This window comes from Mauremys mutica, chromosome 21 (assembly GCF_020497125.1).
Source record: "Mauremys mutica isolate MM-2020 ecotype Southern chromosome 21, ASM2049712v1, whole genome shotgun sequence".
NCBI lineage: Eukaryota > Metazoa > Chordata > Testudines > Geoemydidae > Mauremys > Mauremys mutica.
Window position 1 is genome coordinate 8265677 of NC_059092.1, and position 21326 is coordinate 8287002.

The window sequence follows — 21326 nt, forward strand, 5'->3', positions numbered from 1 at the left end:
GGGATTTAGATAAGGGAGGTTTGGATCAGTACATTTTTACAGTATTGAAGCGGAGGTGTATGCTCCATTCCTCGGACTGCTCAGTGATTCACAATCTACAAATGCCTCCTGGGGCTGACAAAGGGTTAATTCCAGATTTCTGTGTCTTGCTAGTCTTAAAAAGATCTTCAAAGCCCCAAGTCTCCATTGCCAACTCCTAGCAACGCTGCCTCCATATCTGACTTCACCTGAGGTAATTGGTCTCTGAAGGACGGGAAAATGGCATGAATATGCGCTGGGCTGCAAGGTGTGGAGAGTGGAGAAAATTAACACTAGTTCTTTTTCCATTCCAGATATGAATTTAATGTTGCACAGAGGTTGAGCCTTACATCAGCTGTCAAATGGGTTTTATTTTTTTAAACAAACAGATGGGAAGACAATTCATTCGCAGCCTCCGCTGTGTAAACATAACTGCCTGGGCAGATTGCATAAATCAACTATTTCGATGAGGTTTTCCTTAGAGCTGCAGCACTTTTTGATGAGAAATCTTACTGCAAAAAAGCCAGCCCAACTCAAATGAGGCCAAGATATAGACTCATGCCACTCTAGGGATCAGCAGCCCAATTCAAAGAATGTAAGACCTGAACCACGCCTCCATCTGAAACCAAACTGCACCTTCTGTGATGTTCTGCTAACTTTTCCCAGCTCTGGTGTTCATCATGTTTTGCAGTTCTCTGCCCTGGCTGATTGGTACACAGCTTGTCATGTATATCTAGTTCCTCAGGGCTAGATTGTGCTTGCATTGTGATATGAGGAGGTGTCCCCCTACAGAGAGCTCCTGGACACATTGTGCTGACCACAGCAACCCTTGCTATACCCTTTTGCAGGGTGCAGCATGCATTCCTCTTATGTGGGACCAGTTCTCCTGCCTGATGCAGTGGGGGGGGGGAAGGGAAGGGGAGTCGTGGTGCTCCACCAAGCGTCAACTCGTCTCCTTTCAGAAGGCTAGCACAGCTGTCATGGCTAGCCTTGAACGTTCCTTGTACTCCTGGAAGGCAAATACTGGGATTAAGTCTGATTCTTGGACACAGGTGCAAATGAGAGGAGGAAAGCCTCTTTGTTTACTCTCCTTCACTTATGAACCTGTGCAAAAGTCAAACACAATTTGTCCTTTAATTGGTTTACATGGGATAATGCTACCGCTCCTACTTCTTCACAGGCTTTACTGCTAGCAAAGCATTTTCAGCAGAGAGCGAATGCCAATGGAATTTGGCTCACTACAGCTGGTACTCGGAGCACAGCAGAAAGCATCTCCTGACATGCTTTTGGCAACATATGGGATTACGGAGGGGCCACTGGCAGAAGACTGCAACCGCTAAATCAAAGTGGTGGTGGTGGCTTATGGGAAATTCTTTAGTGTGTAACAGTTGGTTTCAAAGTTGTGAGGCCACAGGGGTCAAAAGAACTAGTAACAAATAAACACCTTGAATTCTCTAAACTGCTATTTGGTGGGAGGAAGGGGTTAAAACTGACCAAGCTCTCTGTTCTCCCTGGGTCATTCTCTTGGGGCCTGATCCAAAACCAATTGAAGTCAATGCCTCCACTGACTTCAGTGGGGTTGGATCAGGCCCTTTGTTTCCACTTACTCTTTATGCAAACTACGCTCTGGCCATTGCATCTCTCACCCATATTCACGCAAAGTCAAACAACAACCTTTGAATCAAATTAGCTTTGCATGACTTGTAGGCTTCTGTCCTCATAGATTTTACTTTGTCTTTAGAGTCCAGCCAATGCAAATATAAGTTAGGCAATAAATCATTTCAGCATCCCTCCCTAACCAGGCTAAGAGGATGATTTTTCAGTCACTCTGAAAGCTCTCTTTGTAATAATGGAGTCTTTAACACTAATAATTGTGGCTATTTCTCCCTTTCTCACAAGTGAGAGAATATTGTCCACAATAAGGACAAAATCCTGCCCTCCAATGCACACACACTGACTTTGGGTGGGGTTGTGCATGCACATATCTGAGGGTAAAATTTGGCTCTGAAATGTATCATTATTGGCATCTGAGACAAAGTTCTGAGATAGCAGAAATTCTTCACCCAGTAATACCAATGACATACAGTAAACCCAATCTGTTTGCATGCCAGTCCAATATATTTAGCATGTTTTCATCAACTTGCCACATCAGCATAGCAGATAGTGTTAGTAAATTCCACAGAAATGTATTTATTGCAAATGCTTTAGTCACCTGGTTTTGCAAAGAAACAAACACAACCACCACAAAAAAAGGCCAAACAATATGTGACAAACAAAACAAGAGAACCAGAAGCAAGATGCTTAACAATCCAGAAAAGAGAATAAAAATCCATGTTTCAGTGCCAATAATTTCTGAAAAAGCTTAATATGATTTGAGAAAAATGAAAAAAGAACATAGGCCATTTTAATATGCAGGACCTGATTCTGACAGTGGCTTTATCACAGTGAAATACCACTGACCAGTAAAGTTACTCTTGATTTATAGCAACCTGAGATAGAATCAGATTCAATATGGTGAGCTTCAAAGTACCTTGAGAGCAATGGCATTCATCCACTGAGTGCTAACCGGTGTTCTCAACAGCCTCATGTAATACCGCACCTCTTTTAAAGAAGCCCTTCATTGCTCATCGTCAACTAAATTCAAGGGATGAGATTCTGCTACCCTTCCTTGCACTGAATAGTGCCTTCGGTTGAGGTTTTCAATGCCTACTAGAGCAGGGACTCTGAATCTGGGGGTCAGATAGGGTAGCAAACAGGTGTCAGGTGGCACAACCATCTGGCTTTTCCATATTGCTAAATGGGATAGCATTTGAATAGCTCCTACAAGGTTGGAGGAGGATTATAAGGGGGATCTGGTGGGAAGAAGGAGTCGCTGCATGGAAAACTTTGAGAACCTCTGGACGAGGGGAATTAGCCACACAACTCCCATTAATTTCAGTGAGAGCTGTGTAGCTAAATTCCATTGTTGGCCATGAAAATTTCAACCTTACTGTAAAAGTAGTATCATGGAAATCAAGAAAGTACTATTCAAGTTGAGTGAAGATGGCAGAATCTGACCTTATATATTCAGGAAAAAAGAATTTGCTTTTTTTCCTCTGTACCTATTTCCTGGTTTTCTACAAGCTGCACCTTTTATTATAATGAGCCACCAACATTACAATGAAAACTGGGAATCTCTTTGCTTTCAAATTAAAGTCTATGCATTCAATTAGCTCAATGGCGTTCAAAAAAGAAATAAGACAGGAGGAGTAGCAGCACAGAGCCTGGCTTGTCTAATGAACTCAGCTAAACAAGGGCATACCAAGGTCATCTAGGTATCCTGTGTGATAATGACTCACCCAGGAAGCTTCCAAGATGGCCAACACCCATCCTTACTGACTATTCTAAAGACAATAATTCAAACTGCATAATGCAGCCTGCTGCAGCTACAAAGGGAACTGATATTTCAGAGTGTCCTTTTATAGGGGTCATTTGGAGGTTGGCAACTGAGAAAAAACGGGCCTGTTCTAACAAGCTGTATTTCATTAATGTAATTTCATTTATTAAGCACAAATTGCTTTGTTTAATTGACATTGAGGTTGGAAAATAAACCAACAAAAGCCAGGTAATTCAGAGTTAAGGGTGATTGCTTTCTCCTTAACCGCCCCTTCCAGATTTTTAGTGGATTGTATCAAAACATCAGGCCATTTGCAGCAGATCTCCTTTTTACTTCAGTGGAGAATTATGCTTAAATATTAGTAGCACAGTATTGCCATCACATTTATGCAGTCAGATATTCCTTCAGATTTCAATTAAAGAGAAGAGGAAAACTGAACAGCAAGGGTTAAAATTCCTCTCTCACTCCCATCAGTTTAAATCTGGATTCATTTAGAGGAGTTACTCCGAATTTACACAGACCAAACGTGTTCATTGTCTCACTCTGATCAAGCCTATTATCCCATCACAGGATACAAATTTCTCCCATTGAAGTCAATAGGAGTTATTCATATTTTCCAAGTTCACACAACCCTTATTCATCTGTTAACTAGAGTGGAGTTTTGTCTGAGGACTTCAGCATTGGACTCTATGGATGTCATTCGTGCAACAACACAATTGAAGAGACACAGGAAATTAATTGGATGCAATATTTTAGAAATTAATTTACGTTTCTCATCAGAATGTTTTAGTGAAAAGTTGAAATTTAAATGGTATAGATCCACCAGGGATGAACCGACCCTACTCATTTCAATACTTCAAAATAAGAGAGGTGGGGAGACATGGGAGGTCACAGCCAATAAATCAAAATGGCAAGGAGTTGCAGTTAGGTAGAAACCAGTAGACACCTGTCTAGCATGATTTCTGTATAGCTGTCAGCAGATGTATCTTCCCATGATGAGGGAGGCTAATCAGGTTTTTTCCCCCCTGATTTTCTTGCTGGTACACCCAGAGGGTGTGTGTCTGGTATTTTCCTATTCTCTTTTTGATTGTTTTTTGGAGTCACGTCACCTGTTGCAACGCAACTGTCTCAAAGGAGGCCTCCTAATTGGGCTCTGAGTTAACGCCTTTTCCCTCCACTAGTCTGAGATGAGAACAGCTATGCCTCAAGGGAATCAGTACTGTTTTCTCTGCTTTCTGCCTCTCAGTTATGAGATGTAGCATCTAAACAAGCTTCTCTCTTTCTTTCTTTCTTATACCCTGTGAGATATATCTATATGGCATGAGCCTGTGCTCCAGTCATTAACTCACATTTTTAGGCTGGTTGAAACACAGATGTAAACATTGCTCCAACCAACATCCAAAAGGCCTGAGCAACTGCTTAGTTGTCCAAAATTTGCATGAACCCCTTTGGGGCTGAGTAAACTCTCAGTCATGTGCACAACACTCGTCACAAGGAGCCCCATTCTGCTCCCACCAGCCAGTTGGCAGAAAGCTATTCATTGACCACATAGGAAATATCTAACTACAGGGCAGAATCCTACTCTGTGCTGCATGAGTGTTTTAGTGGGTAGGGGAACAATTCCCTCTGACCCATTCAATGCAACAACATGGATGGCTTTCAATGCAGCCTTCAAGGAAACGCTATGTAACCTAACTGGTTCCCCCTCCTCAGTACCAATCTGTAGAAGTCATGGGGCCAGCCTCATTGCCCCCTTACTTGCATTCTGCCCTATGCACTATCTATGCCAGGGATACACTCAGTTCCTTCTTAAAAAATGTGTCCCACTATGCATCCCTGTAGCCCATCCCATAGAATCCTGCAGGACTTTTGGAGTGGAGGATGCATTGGTCAGTGTTCCTGGTCACTCTCATGGCTTAATCTCCCCCTGAATTCAGTGGTGCAGAATCAGACTCATAGCACTGACCAGGGCAGGACTGGGCCCACATGCAACTGCCATTCAATCTTGACTTGCAAAGCATTGTTTGTATTGTGTGACGCAGCACAATCAGCCTGGTGTGATAACACACATAGCAGAAAGTGGCAAGAGATTAATAGAACACAGCAAGCACTGTGAAGGTCAAGATACCTTTGAAAATAAATTATTTCTATTTCTGGATTAGTTACAACAGTTTGTTGATTTCAGATATTAATTCAAGGTGCATTTTTCAAGGATGGGGTCTCCACAAAGCAGTGGATAATTTGAATGGGCTCCAGAAAACTCTGCAGTGAACTCATTAAACCAGCACTCCCTGCTTATGGGTATTTTTAATGACTAACAGGTTAAGGAACAATGTCACAATCCTTTTTTAGTAAGAAAAGCAGGAGAAACTGCATAGGCCTTTCCAGCCCAAAAGCAACTCTCAGACACCATTCACTTTCCTGCAGTTTCTGTTCTTTTATTTCATCATTTGCATCTCCTGACTTCCATTTATAATTTGTTTTGCTGCTCCTGTTTCCCTGAAGGTACCTCATCTCTAAGGAATGAAATGTTTTGAGCTAATGCCTAGAGGATCCATGCTAATTTGTTTTATGGCCTCTTTCCCTGAGCTCTTACCTCCTATTTTCTGAAAACACAGAAATTCCTTTTTCTCCCAGAGTAGCTGTTTGGATCAGTGAGTTGATAATGTTACAGGCAGGCAGCTCCTACACAAAGGACACAATGGACCAAATTCATCCCACAAACTTGGTAAGCATTTAAGCATTTGCATTTAACCAACTCAGGAGTAGAGCTAGGCAAAAAATAATAATAATAAAAATAGGTGAATAAAAATGAAGTTTGGATTCACTGAAACTGTTGGGTCTAATTTGGTGAACAGTTTAATCCAGAAAAAAAAATGGCCGGGGAAAAAAAAAGTCTGAACAAGTCAAAACATTTTGGTTTGACATTTTCAAAATGAAACGTTTTGACTTTTTGTCTCAAACAACCTTTTGTTTTGGAATGTAGCTAGATTTAACTGAAAAAACAAAAACAAAACAAAAAGGGTAAAATACACCCAAAATGGATTTTGGGGGGGGGGGGTTCGTTTCAGTGAAAAAAACCTGAGAAATTGTCATTTGTTTCTCTCTCCCCCACCCCCCCTGATTTTTCAGTTCGGCCACCAAACTGAAAAATCAATTATTCTCCCAGCTCTACTTAGGAGCCTAAGTTCTATTTTTAAAAGTACCGTAGGCACTTAGGATCCTAAGTTTCACTGAAAGTCAATGGTATTTAGGCTCCTAAATGACTTAGGACATGTTTACACGGTGCAGCAATGCACCCTATGGGGGTGTGACTTCTAAAGCACACTAATGTGTTAGGCAGTAATTGGTCTATGTAGACCCTGCTGGTGTAGCCCCTAAGAGCCACCTTAGCCTTCTTTTTACTTAGCAGTAAGGCAAGGAACCTCCAGGCTGCATCCTGTAAAACACTGGCTTGAGCCAATGGAACTAAGTGTTCCCCTGTGCACGTGAAAGCACGCTAGGGAACTTTACGTGTGCATCAGCAGGGTCTACATGGACCAATTAGTGCACAACACATTAGTGCGTGGTAGAAACCATACCCCCATAGTGCGCATTGTCACACCATATAGACACGCTTTTGAAATCTTAACCCTAAAACTCCTAAAATCCCAGTGTAACTCCAGCGATTAAGGGTGGGATTTTCAAAAAGTTAAGGGAGCTAGGCAACTAAATCCTATTTAATTTCAAAAGGAATTGAGAATCTTTCTTCCTTAGGCAAAATTCTATCCCCTTTGACCCAGTTGTGTGCACACACAGAGCCCATGTGAGAGTGGGAAAGGTTACACCAGTTTAACACACAATGACTCTCTTGAAACAGCAAAAGTGTCTGGTGGTTAAGGATTATTTTCAAGTCACGCATTTTCTACCTTCCAGTTAAAGAAATAATCCAGTGCTAAATGAATTATCTGGGATGATTTTGACTTTAGTGCAATGAATGAACAATCCATGACACAACTGTTGCTCAGCAACACACAATCATGTCCCATTGGTTACCTAAAAGACTGAAGCACCTGTTTTCCCTTTTGCCATTAGAAGTAGGTTGAGTACCCAGATGATGTTGGCATTTCAAAACTACCTGAAAGCTATTTGAGAAGGCAGGTGTTCTCAAATTAGATTAAATTGTGTTGGGTGTATTCTAATGATTTCACGCCACCTAATTTAAACCTTTAGTGATTAGAAAAAATAAACCTACGTAAAACCAAAACAAGCATGTAGCTTAATTAATTATAGTAGAGAGGGTTCTGCTGGAAGACCATTCAAAGCATTGCAATTCTATTTTTAATTGCTTTGCATGCCATTTGTCTTGTAATTCAATTGAAATAAGATAATTTTCCCCTTATGAATGTTGGTATGTGGTTAGACCCAAATGCTAGAGCACTGTAGCATGCACACTGGGTTTACATAATCTGTGCAAGAGAAGAAGCCCTTGTTTCTTGCATTCTTAACAAAGGAAAATTGTATTTCTTTTTCATGTCTTGTGCTATGCCCCAGTTGACTGGGAGCCCCTTAAATCAAGGGGCTGAGACTCAATCATGAGCTTTATTATGTGCTTTATTGATCCTGTCTGTTCTGTATGGGCATCCTTGCAATGTTGGCTAATCTCCCAGAATCCTGGCCCAGCATGCACTAGGCTCAGTATAAAGCCAACATGGCTCCTCTGCAGGTGTTTCTTCTTTGGATGTTCCAAAGTCCTGGTCAGGAGTATGGAGAGGATAGTCCTGGGGCATTGTGGGTTGGATTTCCATTGGAGCCTAAGGCAGTTAGGTACCCAAATCCAATTGAAATGGGCACCTAAATCTCTTAGGATGCTTTGAACATCCTATCCTACATTTTGTTTTAAGAAATAACCCCATTTCTGCTTAGCCAGTTACTCTAGCTAAAGGAGTGGGATTTGTTATAGACAGCATGATCTGAATAGTCTTCCAGCCACAACAAGGAATATACCAGTGTCTCTCAGAAATGCTGATCAAAATACTTACAGCAAATATTCACATTTGATATGAATTTGCACATTTAAAAGAAATGATGGTGTATTCCATTCTTCTGGGACACAGTCAGTCATGCTTTAAATGATTAATAGAATAAAATAGTATCCTGCAGCACCCAGCTGTAGATTAACTTGTCTTTCACTTTACTTTGTTGTTCTGAGTAAACCACAGCAGGAGAAACAAAAGGCAGAACTATCCCATCTGATGTCAGTCACACTTATTAACCCTGTCAATGATGTCACTAAAAGGGAAACTTAAGTGTTAAAAATGTTCATGCTTTAACTTTATCTTAAGCACTTTAAGGAGCAACCTAAAGTACATTATTATCACCGTAACAGCAGATTAAAGGATTGATTCCTGTTACCTTTAAGGGTACAGTCAATTTAATCCCCCCAAGTCACTGAATCTGTGCTTCCAAATATCAGGGGTGCAACATAATAATAGATTACCCCAAAATGAATGTTGAGTTGAATTCTTCAGGCCAAAGTCTTCTCTCTGTTGTGTGGTTGTAAATCCAAGGTAACTCTATTCCCTAAAGAGCAGAATGAGGAGCCTTGTCTGGAGTTTGCATGCCTGACTCATTTCTCTTTAAAAAAGTTAGGTTTTTTTATCAGGTTTTCTTATGTTTTACTAATGTTGAAAGGACCCTAAGCAAGGGGTCACTTTAAAAATAAAACAAAGAAATAATCCCACTGCATAATGCAGACATACTAAGGTGTGGTGGTGAAGTGGTTAAGGCTTGCGGGTTGCTTGATCTCACGCTGAAAGATGGACCTGGCTCTGTCTTGATGTACAAACAGTGAATGGAGAAAGATCTGCCATTGTGCTCTGCTTTCCTGGGAGGTCATCAGCTTTGAGGTGAATGGAGTTGGTTATGCAGAGCTCCCAAAGTAGAACTGCCTCCAGGCATAGTTAGGATGAACATACCCCCTCCCTGTCTGTTTACATAGAACATAGTTGCTGTGTTGTCCATTAACACTAGCAGATTTTTTTCCCACAATATGTGGATGGAAGGCCAAACAGGCTAGACAGATTGAACGTAGCTCGCTGACGTTTATGAGTCCTCAGATCCTGTGAGGATCACAGCCCTAGAGTTTGCAAGATTCCAATGTGTGCTCCCCAGCCCAAGGATGAGGCCTCTGTGACGCTGCACTCTACATGATTTTATGAAAGTATGCTGATGAGTGTGAATATAATGTAACTAAAATATGCTTTGTGCAAAAGGTCTCTTGTAAGGTATCATTACAAAGCTTATAATCTACTGAGTGTGGTCATCCTATGTGTATAAATGTATCACTCTTGTATCTGAAACTAGAAATATGAAATATAACTCTGAGGGCCTATTGTAATTATGCAAAGTGTGGGCCATTAATGGTGGTTTGGAATCTTGATGGCTCCCATCAACCAGAACAATTGACTGTAAATGGCTCTGTTTTACAGTAAGTCTTCCTGTATACTGTATGTGTGCGCTGGCCAGTGGGTAATGAAGTCTTATAGTGACATATAATCATGTCACCTGAACTGGAATCCATCTTTAACCTGATGCTTTTCCATTGAGAAGGAGGGGGTGGGAACCCAGAGAGGGACAAAGCTATATAAGTGGGTAGAACAGAACAAAAGGGGGACTGCAATCATGAGAAATCCCCTAGCTACCACCTGAGCTGGAACAAGGGCTGCACCGGGGAAAGGATTGTGCCCAGACTAGGAAGGCGTCCAGTCTGTGATAGAAGTTTATTGAAACATCCGAAGGTGAGGTTTTATCTTTATTCAGTCTTCTTACTGTATTAGACATAGACTTGCATGTTCTATTTTATTTTACTTGGTAATTCACTTTGTTCTGTCTGTTACTACTTGGAACCACTTAAATCCTACTTTCTGTATTTAATAAAATCACTTTTTATTTATTAATTAACCCAGAATATGTATTAATACCTGGGGGGGGGCAAACAGCTGTCCATATCTCTCTATCAGTGTTCTAGATGGCAAATAATTTATGAGTTTATTCTGTATAAGCTTTATACAGGGTAAAATGGATTTATTTGGGGTTTGGACACCATTGGGAGTTGGGCATCTGAGTGTTGAAGACAGGAACACTTCTTAAGTTGCTTTCAGTTAAGTCTGCAGCTTTGGGGCACGTGGTTCAGACCCTGGGTCTGTGTTGGAGCAGACTGGTGTGTCTGGCTCAACAAGACAGGGTGCTGGGGTCCCAAACTGGCAGGTAAAGCAGGGGCAGAAGTAGTCTTGGCACATCAGTTGGCAGTCCCAAGGGGTTTCTGTGATCCAACCCATCACAACATCCATGACCAGCATGAGAACTGGGTGTGGAGAAACGAAGGGAACTCCCACACAAATATTCCGAGGGTCGGTCTTCCAATCCAGAGAGGTCCTCGTACACTGGTACTAGCCATCTCTAAAGCCTTTTGAGGCACAGTCTGCCATGTTGTACTACGTATGTACATGCTGGCATGTGCCCCAGAAGTCTGAGGTAAGTGTGCACTGCAGTAATGGAATATGCTTTTAGAGCCAAGACCAACTCTCAGAGCATTTGGAACCTTGACTGGGGCAGAAACACTGTGGTTTATAAAATCTATTCTTTGCACAGGTTTTTAGAATTAATTTGTCCTGACTGAGTAACAAGCCCAGTGCACTGAAAGTAGACTGGATGACGGTGACACTGTACAGTACTTGAGACTTGGACCAGCCTCTCACCAATCCATCATCCAGGTAGGGGAACGCATGGATCCCCAGTCTCCTCAGATAGGCAGCTACTGGAGCCAGGCACTTTGTGAAAACATGAGGGGCTGCTGATAGGCCAAAAGGAAGAACTATGAATTGGTAGTTGGTTCCATTCTTTAGAAATGTGAGAAACTTCCAGTGGTCTGGATAGATCACTATATGGAAGTGGGTATCCTTTAAGTCAAGGGCAACGTACCAGTCACCTTGTTCCAGGAAAAGAATAGTGGCAGCTAGGATAATCAGGCTGAACTTTATTTTCTTCAGATACTTGTTTAACTCTCTTAGATCTACAATAGGTCTGAGACCACCTTTTGCTTTGGGAATAAGGAAATAATGGGACTAAAAACCCTTTCCCTGAGGAACAGAGGAACTTCCTCTGTAGCCCCCACTAGAAGGTGAGATTGGACCTCCCACTGAGGAACAGTCTCATAAGAATGGTCCCTGAAGAGGTAGAGGAAAGGAAGTGGGAAGGGAATATCCCAGATCCAGTGTGCTAAGGACCCAGCAATCCGATGTGATGTGAGTCCAAGCATGAAGGAAGTGGGACAGATGATTGGCAAAGATATGGGTAGGAACAGATTGGTCTGTAAGTACTGGTGTGCTGCCCTCCACAAACCCTTCAAAATGCATGTTTCTACTGGGCCGCTGGCTGAGAGGAACCTGCTGTCGCAGATGATGAGGGAGGTGGAGGTTGCCTCCTGTAATTCCTGCCCCTTTTTCTCAGCAGGTCATGGGGCTGAGATCTGTGAGCCTGCTAGGGCTGAAACCGCTTCCTCTTTGTCACTGGTGCGTAGATTCCAAGCAACTTCAGTGTTACCCTGGAATCTCTAGGCTATGCAGCCTATCATCAGTCTTTTCAAAAAGAGGGAGGGAACCTCAAAGGGCAAGTCCTGGATGGTCTTCTGTATTCAGGAGGGAGACTGTATGACTGCAGCCACGAACATTGCCTCAGAGATATGGCAGACACCATGTATGGATCTGCTGAGTCCACCGCATCCATGCTGCCCTGGAGAGCTGTCCTTGCCACCAGCTTGTCTTCCTCTACAATCGGCATGAACTCCTGTCTGGAGTCCTCCAGTAGCCTGTCTTTAAACTTCATGATATTTTCCCATAGGACAACATCATAGCGACTTAGGAGACCTTGCTGGTTAGCAATTCCAAGCTGTAGACCTCCTGTCAAATAAAGGGGTTCTTTACCCCTCATTGTCAATGCTCAGTGCTCTCCCGCTCATTAGCTGCTGCCACCACCGAAAAGCTTGGGGTGAGTGAGAGCAGGGGTGTACAAAACCTTTAGAAGGGACGTAGTATCTGCTCTCTGCCCATTTAGCTATAGCTGGGAGGGAAGAAGGGAGCCTGCCAAAGTGTATTAATCAGCTCCACAATTGCTTTGTTAATCAGAAGCACCACTCTGGAGGGCCCAACAGATGCCAATATGCTTGTGCTCTTATGCGGCATGCAATGGCACACAGTGGCAGAGGGCGCTCCGACACTAGTCCTAATTTGATGTATTTTAAGAAGCAAGCAAATGTGGGATCAGAAAGCAGTATGTTGCAAAGTGGGTTTGGGATAGCCCTGGGCAAATTCAGTTATCATTATTATCATTACTAATTTATATAGTGCCATCAGCTAAAATGGCAATATACAGTAGGCAAAATGTGTCAAACAAGTGACAGCGCCTTTGTCCTAAAGATAATCAAGTTTAAAGGTTCAATAACCTATGGTACAATAAGAAAGAAACATAGACTCCTGAAAGATCATTACATCCATCATGTTTCACAGAAATGGTGAGCTTTTCAGTATTTTCTGAAGGAGGCATAGAAGAGCACTTGAGATACTTTCCCTGGATGGCTGTCTCAAGCATGTTGGTGACATGGAAGATGGCATGAAGTCTGCAGCGAGTGAAGGAGACAAAGGACGTGGTTTGGTGAGATCGTTATCTGAAGCATAGGGAGCGTTTTGCTGGCCTTTTAATCCATACTGTTTCACAGACTTCTTTAGTGGCTTCACATGGATTATTGAATGGGTCGGAGGAGTGGAGGATCCCTGGACTTGGAGGTGCTTAGTACAACTTTCTTGGGTGTGACCTGAAAGAAATTATGGAAATCATCCATCGGTGTCCCCATTGCCATCTCATGCCATCATGTCCTGGCATGAAGCCTGATTTGGAGGGGCCCATCATATTAGCAGCTTTTAGGTGGAGTTGGAGGAAAGCATCTCAATCAGCTTGTTCACGAATGAGAAGGATATATAATGGGTGAGAGTTGAAGAAATCACCTGAGTAAAATCACGGTAAGGATTTTAGGATTTGGCCCTGCTTTAATGTTAATGTCTGTTATGGCAGATGTCACCAGGTGGCTCTGTTACACACAGTCTTCCAAGTTCTTTTTTTTAGTGTCTGAGCCAATGTTCAGTCTTCGGAGGGGACATGCTGCATTGTTAGTTTTTGTTATGCAAGGCTTTTTGTAGCCACGGCAGCACTTGGAGAGGGAACCATGTGAGCAGCAGGACAGTTTGTTCTCAGCCTTGATCTTTGATTAGAAGCAGTTCTTGAGGAAGGGTTGCTCCTTGGGAACTGGCCGCTGGTCTTGGTCTTAGATTCCTGCAAGGAGAGCTTGCCTGCATGTGTCTGACCCACCTCTGATCAAGGAGTGGTGTATATATGTAAATAAAACAAGTTATATTTAGAATATCCCAGGACTCCATGTCACTGATTTCTCCTTCACTGGGAAGCTAACCTGTGAGGCCATGGCTGGCCACCTGCCATGCTTGGCAGAGAGTTGACACTGGTGTCTGAAGAAGCAACAGCATTTTTACAAGCACAACAGGCAAAGGGAAAAAAACCTCATACAAGTAGAAAGTACCTAAAACTCAGCCTGTCTGCTGGGGGATGTTCTTGTGGAATTCCTGGAATTGCTCACCATCCCAGATCTTTTTTTTTTTTTAAGCTACACAATGAACAACTCTGAGTAAAACCGATAAAAAGTTAACTATATTTGCCAAACTTCATGTTGGAGCCAGCTGAAGGTTAATATTGCACTAGTCACATTTTCCATTTGCTAGTGAGTAATTAACTATCATCTTGGCCAAGACCCTTCCAGATTAAGCAATCAAAAGACTGTAAAGAAATATATCATTTCAGTCATTACATTTTTGAGTGAATTTACTTTTCATAAAAGTGAAACAAATAGTATCAGGGCTGGAGCAGGCATATACCCTGTAAACCTTTTTTCATGCGGCAGTGCCTATGTATCTCAGTCCTGCCCATCAACACCACTACTAGTCCAGGCCTGAGTCTCTCCTGAGAAGTGCCCTGCCGGTTGTACTGAACCGTGCGGCACAGTGGCTTTGTGAAGCGCACCAACTAGAATTGCATCCGATGAAGTGGGTATTCACCCACGAAAGCTCGTGCTCCAAAACGTCTGTTAGTCTATAAGGTGCCACAGGACTCTTTGCTGCTTTTACAGATCCAGACTAACACGGCTACCCCTCTGATACTCAACTAGAATTAGTATTCTGAATTGAGATACGTGGAGAATGGATGCCCACCAAACTCATCACTGACCTAAGCAAAATATCCAGAGGAACAGACATGCACTGACATAATGCTTGACCAGGGGTAGATGGAGCACCACCCAAGTGGCAGTGGTTAGAGGCATTATATTTGTGGGGCATTGCAAAGTATGGACTCATCATCAATGATGCAACATGTGCTCTACCATGGTGTCTTTATACGGGAACTCTCTGATGAACCTCTCCTTCACTCCCCATCCTGTCCAGAGACGCACACTCTGGGGCACTGAACATTGATGCCAATGCTAGTTTGTCACCCATCCCATCCTTGTGCTTAGAGAGGTCAGGCAGCCAAAACTATTGCTTTGTCCTGTATTGGAAAGCTAGGGATGGGGACACCTATACTGGAACAGACTTAATTGTAAGTGTTTCAAGTATAGATGGTTTCTGATCAGTCTTGGACAGAATTTCAGATATGTCCCCTTTTTCTCATTAACCAGCTAAATCTAAGTGAAAACTGAAGCTTATCTGGTGATACTGTGAATACCGTACATTTATTAAGGTTGTATATATCTCTGATGGACTCTAAAAGGAGTCTGAGGACATGGGGTGGCTCAGTGGGGTTTTTCCTCTCCGAGGACCAAATTCAGCTGGGATGACAAGTGAGTATGAGTTTCCTGAACTCCTTTGCTTCTGATAGATGGCAATGCAGATGACAGAACCCACCCTCAATGTGAAATCCAACAAATCTGGGTTTTCTTGACTCCAAGGCTAATATCTGAAAACATGTGGGCAGCAAAATATTACTCCATAAGGCATACTGCAGCCAAAACGCACGTCTGTCTCCTGCCAAACATTCCAGTCTGGTACTTGGTACCCAAAGTGATAACTGTTATCTGATCCCTTGAAGGAGAGATTTAAAGGCCTGAGAGGGAGGAAAGAGAATACACCATCTTCTTCTCTGATTGTAATGAACCTTTTCTCTCTGACACCAGACTGTCACTAGGAATAACAGCTGTCAATAGGATCACACATGTGGAGGATTTGAAGAGATTATTAGTAAATGTATTTTGTATCCCCTGGGTTCATTTACTGACTCATTGGAATGAAAAATAGCACAACCTGCCACCCCCACCCCAATTCTTTTTTAGATGTCTGACTGTAGCACTAATAAAAGTTGCAGGACTGACAGTCCTGGAGACTGAAGTGTTCCATTTAGCTACCAGATGGGTAGAGGATGAGCAGCTACAGTGCAAATTTCCCACTTCTGCCTTGCCAGTGCACACCTGCTCTCCAAACACAAACACAACCTTTGCCTGTTAAGTTTCTGTGTAGCATAATCCAATAGGTTCTAAGCTAAGGTATAATTACAGTTACAAGTAGAGGGCGATCAAAATACCATGGCCCAATTGTCCTCTCCCTGCCCACTCCCACCTTCAAACACCTTGGAGTGGCCCTGTGGGAGGAAAACTCCACCAAGATCCCTTCCTACAGATTTCCCCCCTACTGTCCTGTTGTGGGAGTGCAGAGCCTCACTCCCAACCCTGGCAGATCCCCAGCGATCTGGGAGAAGCCATGGCTGGCAACATGATGGAGGTGCTGTGCCTCTGCTCCAGCTCTGGTCTCCACCCTCATGGCTTCCCTAACAGCCTAGTTCCATTGGGAGGGATCGGGGTACATGACCTATCCCCACGGGCACATGTCACCCAGGTTTATTCATTCTTAGGCTTGTATGGCCAAGTTTAACTAGCGTAGCTTTCTTGACGTTAGTGGAACTACATTGATTTGCAGTACCTGAGGATCTGGCCCACAGTAAGTGCCCAGAATATGATTTTTATTAAGGAAGGCAGAGAAGGATTATTTAAACAAAAACATTTCATCTGTAAGACAGGATTACACATGCCACAATAACAAGCATACAGCTACGTTCATTTGGGAGCCTGGCAATCTTAACTACTCTGAAAATGTACAAGACTAGAGGAGTGACAGTGGTATAGGGTGTGGGAATGTGATTGCACGACTACCCTTAAAGTCAAGGAGAGTGGTAAGGTAAGTCCCTGCCCACTGCTGTGAAAATGTGCCCCTCGCAGTCAGTGGTTATCGGTACATCAGCTCCGCATTCTTTATTTGGGGATGGTTGCACAGCCCTTTAAGCAGTGAGTTAATTTCTCAAAGCTGACAACTGGGAAATAAAGTGTAGGCGTAGGGTGGTTGTTTCACTGTCATTCACAGTACAAGTAATATTGTTCAATTTCTTCCGATACCAGATAATATGAAACTGCTGTTATGTGCCAAATGCCTTCTATCTGACCTGCTATACTGGTATCAGTTCAGTGGCCTGCACAAAATGAATAGGCGGAAAATAGCTGCATCTCAAAGCAAATTAATCTGAAATCATCTTATTTTAATTTTTGGAAATAGAAAGAAATTGGGCCAGATCCTTAGCTGGTATGAAATGGCTCCACTGAAGTCAATGGAGCTATCCTGATTTACACCATCTCAGGCTGCTTTCCAAAAAATGTTAATATCAAAATAACAATTACCTCTGTGTCTGCGCCTTAATTTGCAAATAAAATCAGAGCAGCAATAATTCAGGGAAGGAAGCTGTGATTCAAAGCTACACTATTCAAATCTCTCTTTGGTCATGAAATGTTGATCACTGAGCATAGATTAGGCCTGATGGAAGCTGTTGATATTTTGCTGGCATTTTTGCCATTCACTAGTTTTGTTTCAGTGGCACTTGACAGGATATTAATGTTTAGTTATGCAAAGTGTAGCCTTACTTCCAATATTAATTGTTAGATTTCTGTAATAACTTCACATAGAAAATGAGAAAATATCCTCCCAGGAAGTGAAACAAAATGTATCTGAGATTTCTGTCTTTTCACTTGGGGTAAAAGGTAATTGCTGTGCTCCATGGAGATCATGAAAGACAAAATGTGCTGCTGCCCTATAAAGCTTGCAGTGAAATCACTACAATAAACAATCTCCTAGGAACGTCAGTTGTCACTACATTACATCCCATGGCAACTTGTGTATGCACCTCACTTACAGCATGGCTAGAAATCACAAAAGCGCAGGTCCCTACCATGTCACCTAATCTTCATTGGCTGTTAGCAGTATAGGGTCTATGACTCACAGTTGATCAGTTCTTATTCCATCCAGGAAGGCAGTGCTTCACATGCAAAACTACCCAGTTAATTAGAGTACTGAAAATGAGATGAGACAAAGCAGTAGCAAATGTACTGTAGGCAGTAGCCACTGAGGCACTAGATGATTTAATGAGATCAATCTGCAGTAAGGAAGACTTAGGTTAGATATTAGAAAAAACTTTCTGACTATAAGAGTAGTTAAGCACTGGAATAGACTTCAAAGAGAGATTGTGGAATCCTGTCATTGGACAAACACCTGTCAGGGATGGTCTACGTTTCTTTGGTCCTGCCTCAGCACAAAGGCCTGGACTTGATGACCTCTCAAGGCCTTCCAGCTCTCCATTTCTATGATTCTATGATCAACGAACTAATAGGTCTTTTCCATTTCTTATATATATATATATGAAGCCTTCTATGAAGCCTCTATATCATAGTCCTAATTTATTCAGCCCTGAAAATCAAAGATTCATTTCACCAGTCCCAATTAACTCCTTCAACATCATGCCCAGACAATTGGAAGAAAGTAGAGTATATATCATGGGAATATAACTTTGTGGGCCTGTACACTTCACATTCACAGGATCTCCAAGGGTTAACTATAACCAGCTATAGAAAGCCTGCACCTTTCATTTGTCTTGTACTAGTTTTCCGAATCATCATGTTCAAATAGAAGAAAATGAGCCTGATATGCCAAAAAGGGCATTCCTGTATCGGGACATTGTTACAGATTTTACCAGGGAAAAGATCTTTTGGAAAAGAAACAGGTACATGCATGGCTCCTTTGGAGAAGAAATTAGATCTACTGAAAGTACTGCCATCATTTTCATCACTAGATGAACTGCAGCCTAGTACAGAAATGGACCTTAGAGATAGAAATGCGGCTTTGCACTTATAGAAAAGTTTAACTTTGTAGAAGTTAAGCTTATACTGTATGTGAGTCTGGAGGACTTTTTTAGTATTACCTTAACAAAAGAATGTAAAGAATGCAGGAAGAACACAGATTAAATCTTTTTATTATTATTATTCCTATAGAAACCTCCAGATTTTCCCTTTCCTCTCTGAGGTTTTAGAAATTCAAATGAAACATGACTCATATGTTACCTGAGTGCACCCTGCCCCCAATCCAGGATTCAAAACCAACAATTCACAGGTTTTTCCTGTTTAAATCAGGGTTTGTACAGGAACTTAAGCAAGCCCTGGAACCGGATCCAATGGCAGCTTGAGTTGAACTGGAAAAAATTACCCTAGAGCATGTTAACTCTTCACCTTGCTGGTTTTCCCCTTTGAAATGTTGCACCTTCCTTTATAAATCTGATCCATTAGCCATGCTTCCGCACTGGCCCGATTCTAATTTGGCACAGCTAAGGATCTGGCCCAATGCTTTTTTCTGAGACATTCCAAAATCAAATGCACACAGTGTGATATATCTGAGCAGTAGAATGCCCCAACCACCTCCACCCATGTTCAAACCAGCATTGGCCAACTGTTTTCCCAGCTAAGCAGGGTAGGATGCAACTCCTCCAGGAGTTTTTTTGATGCTTCTGAGACAACTAGCGAGATCAGTCATGTGGTGTGAGGTGAATCACTCCTCTCCAGGACTGAGTGCATTACTTCTGTATGCCAGGCGCTGGAGTGAAAAAACAAGCATGAATTCCATAAAGGTGTTCCCCATGCGGGGTTGTGCATTTGTCCAGCCCATTGAACTGACATTTAACAGGATGATTATTTTACTACATATCAGTTACATTCCAACCCCTTTGAGATTTAATCACTATGGACCAGATGTCCCCATGGGGATCTATATAGTGAGTGAACTTTGGGGGTGCCTTTTTCCATTTTAACACTTGCCTTTCTCTGGTTTTCTGAGGGTCTCATAAGAGAGCTCTCCACAGAATCCAGCATACGCATGGGAAGGACAAAGAGAAGGGGTGGACTCTGAGCATGGCCTGGGGTGGCATATCATCTCCCCACTCTGCCCAGGACGAACCCACTCCAAAATTAACACAGTTTAGAGAAGTGCTTTAATTCTTCCTGCTGTGGAGACTAAAGGAGCCTCAGGGGAAGCCCTGTCAGCACAGCTCCACCAGTTCTACGGTGGGGAGAGACAGGAAATCCTGCTCTGCCTCGCCCCTGTGGAACAATCTGATGAGAATTCTGCCTCGATGAGTTTGGCTCCCCTCGTCTCCTCCCCAGGAGGAGGAGCACTGGATGCAATATTTTTTGTGATATGAGCACAGCAGCAACTATAAGTAGTTTACAAGGCCTGAGACATGGCCACTTTCTCAACAGCCAAAATCTGCTGAATGATTGCAGCCAATGCCTGGTATTATAAACTGTTGAAAGGTCAAAGGAAAAGAGCACAAAGCAGTGAGCAAATATATATTGCAGAGAAAGCTGAAAGGTCCCAAACGGTCTTTAACAAATATATCATAGAGCTCTTAATCCTGCAAACTGGTAAAGCCAGGACATGGTTGCCAACTCTCATGCTATGTAGTGTTTTCCTTAAAGTTCATGGAAACGTGAATGCATGAAAATCTCGGATTTCATTTTTAAAAAGCAGTTCCTAGCCCTCATGGTCACACAAAAAGCTTGAAACATGACCTAAGTGTATCTTAAAGGCTCCCCCAGAAAAAAAGAACTTAACAAGAACCCCAAATTTATTATATTTTTAAGAGGATTTGATTATTTTTAAACCAAATCCCATGATGTTTAGGAACCTACCATGATTTTTGAACATTTGGAGTTGGCGATACTGCCTCTATTAGTTATTCAGTGGATAGTCCCACTTTCTGGGAAATATAATCCCAATATATTATCCTGATTGTTGGTTTTATTAGACGTGCAAGAGCATGATGTGCCCTGGCAGTCCCCAGCTGGGGGATGCCCCTCAGGGAACCTAGCCAAGCCAGTACAGGTTAGAGCAGTCCCAGACTTTTCTAACCTATGCTGCCAGTAGACAGGGCTGGGTGGAGAATTCTCTGATTGCCCCTACCATCTCTGCTGCACTCAGCAGAAACTGGAGATAACAGAGAATCTAGCCTTCTCGGTACAATTCTAATCCAAGGACTTGCAGGTTCTGTCTCTATTAGACAAGACAACTGGATATAAGAAGAATGGGGGGGTGGGGGAGCAGGGTGAGTTCTTCCGTTTTGGCTGTAAAATAAGGATTAACAGGCCTTGCCCAGAGGCATTAACCAAGCCAGATTTCCTTGTATGCTGATGAGAAAGGGCAATTCAGAGAACATACCAAGTCTACAGTGGCCTGCAGGGAGTCAATAAAATGCTTGCACTGTCTTGTTCTTATGATTAAGAATAAGTCCCTTACTACCATGCAGAACTAGTGTAGCTGGTTCAAAGATACTTGTCAGGAGACAGAGCAAGTATTTTGGGTCTGCTCCACAAAAAATCACACTCCGTGATAAACCTAGGGTGCCTTTTTGTTAACAAGGTTTCAGTCCCTTTAGCTAAGGCAACAATCAAAGCAGGCCCAAAAGGTGAAAGGCG

The 21326-nt window shown here is 42.5% G+C and overlaps 1 protein-coding gene across 1 annotated transcript in view; it reads right to left on the bottom strand.

The window, feature by feature from the left end:
• Positions 1 to 6079, bottom strand: part of TTLL10 (tubulin tyrosine ligase like 10) — a 129968-nt gene extending 123889 nt beyond the window's left edge. The window contains exon 1 of the mRNA XM_044995985.1: positions 5991 to 6079. The gene's annotated coding sequence lies outside the window, so the exon portion shown is untranslated. The remainder of the gene's footprint in view (positions 1 to 5990) is intronic.
• Between the last annotated feature and the right edge of the window lie 15247 nt (positions 6080 to 21326).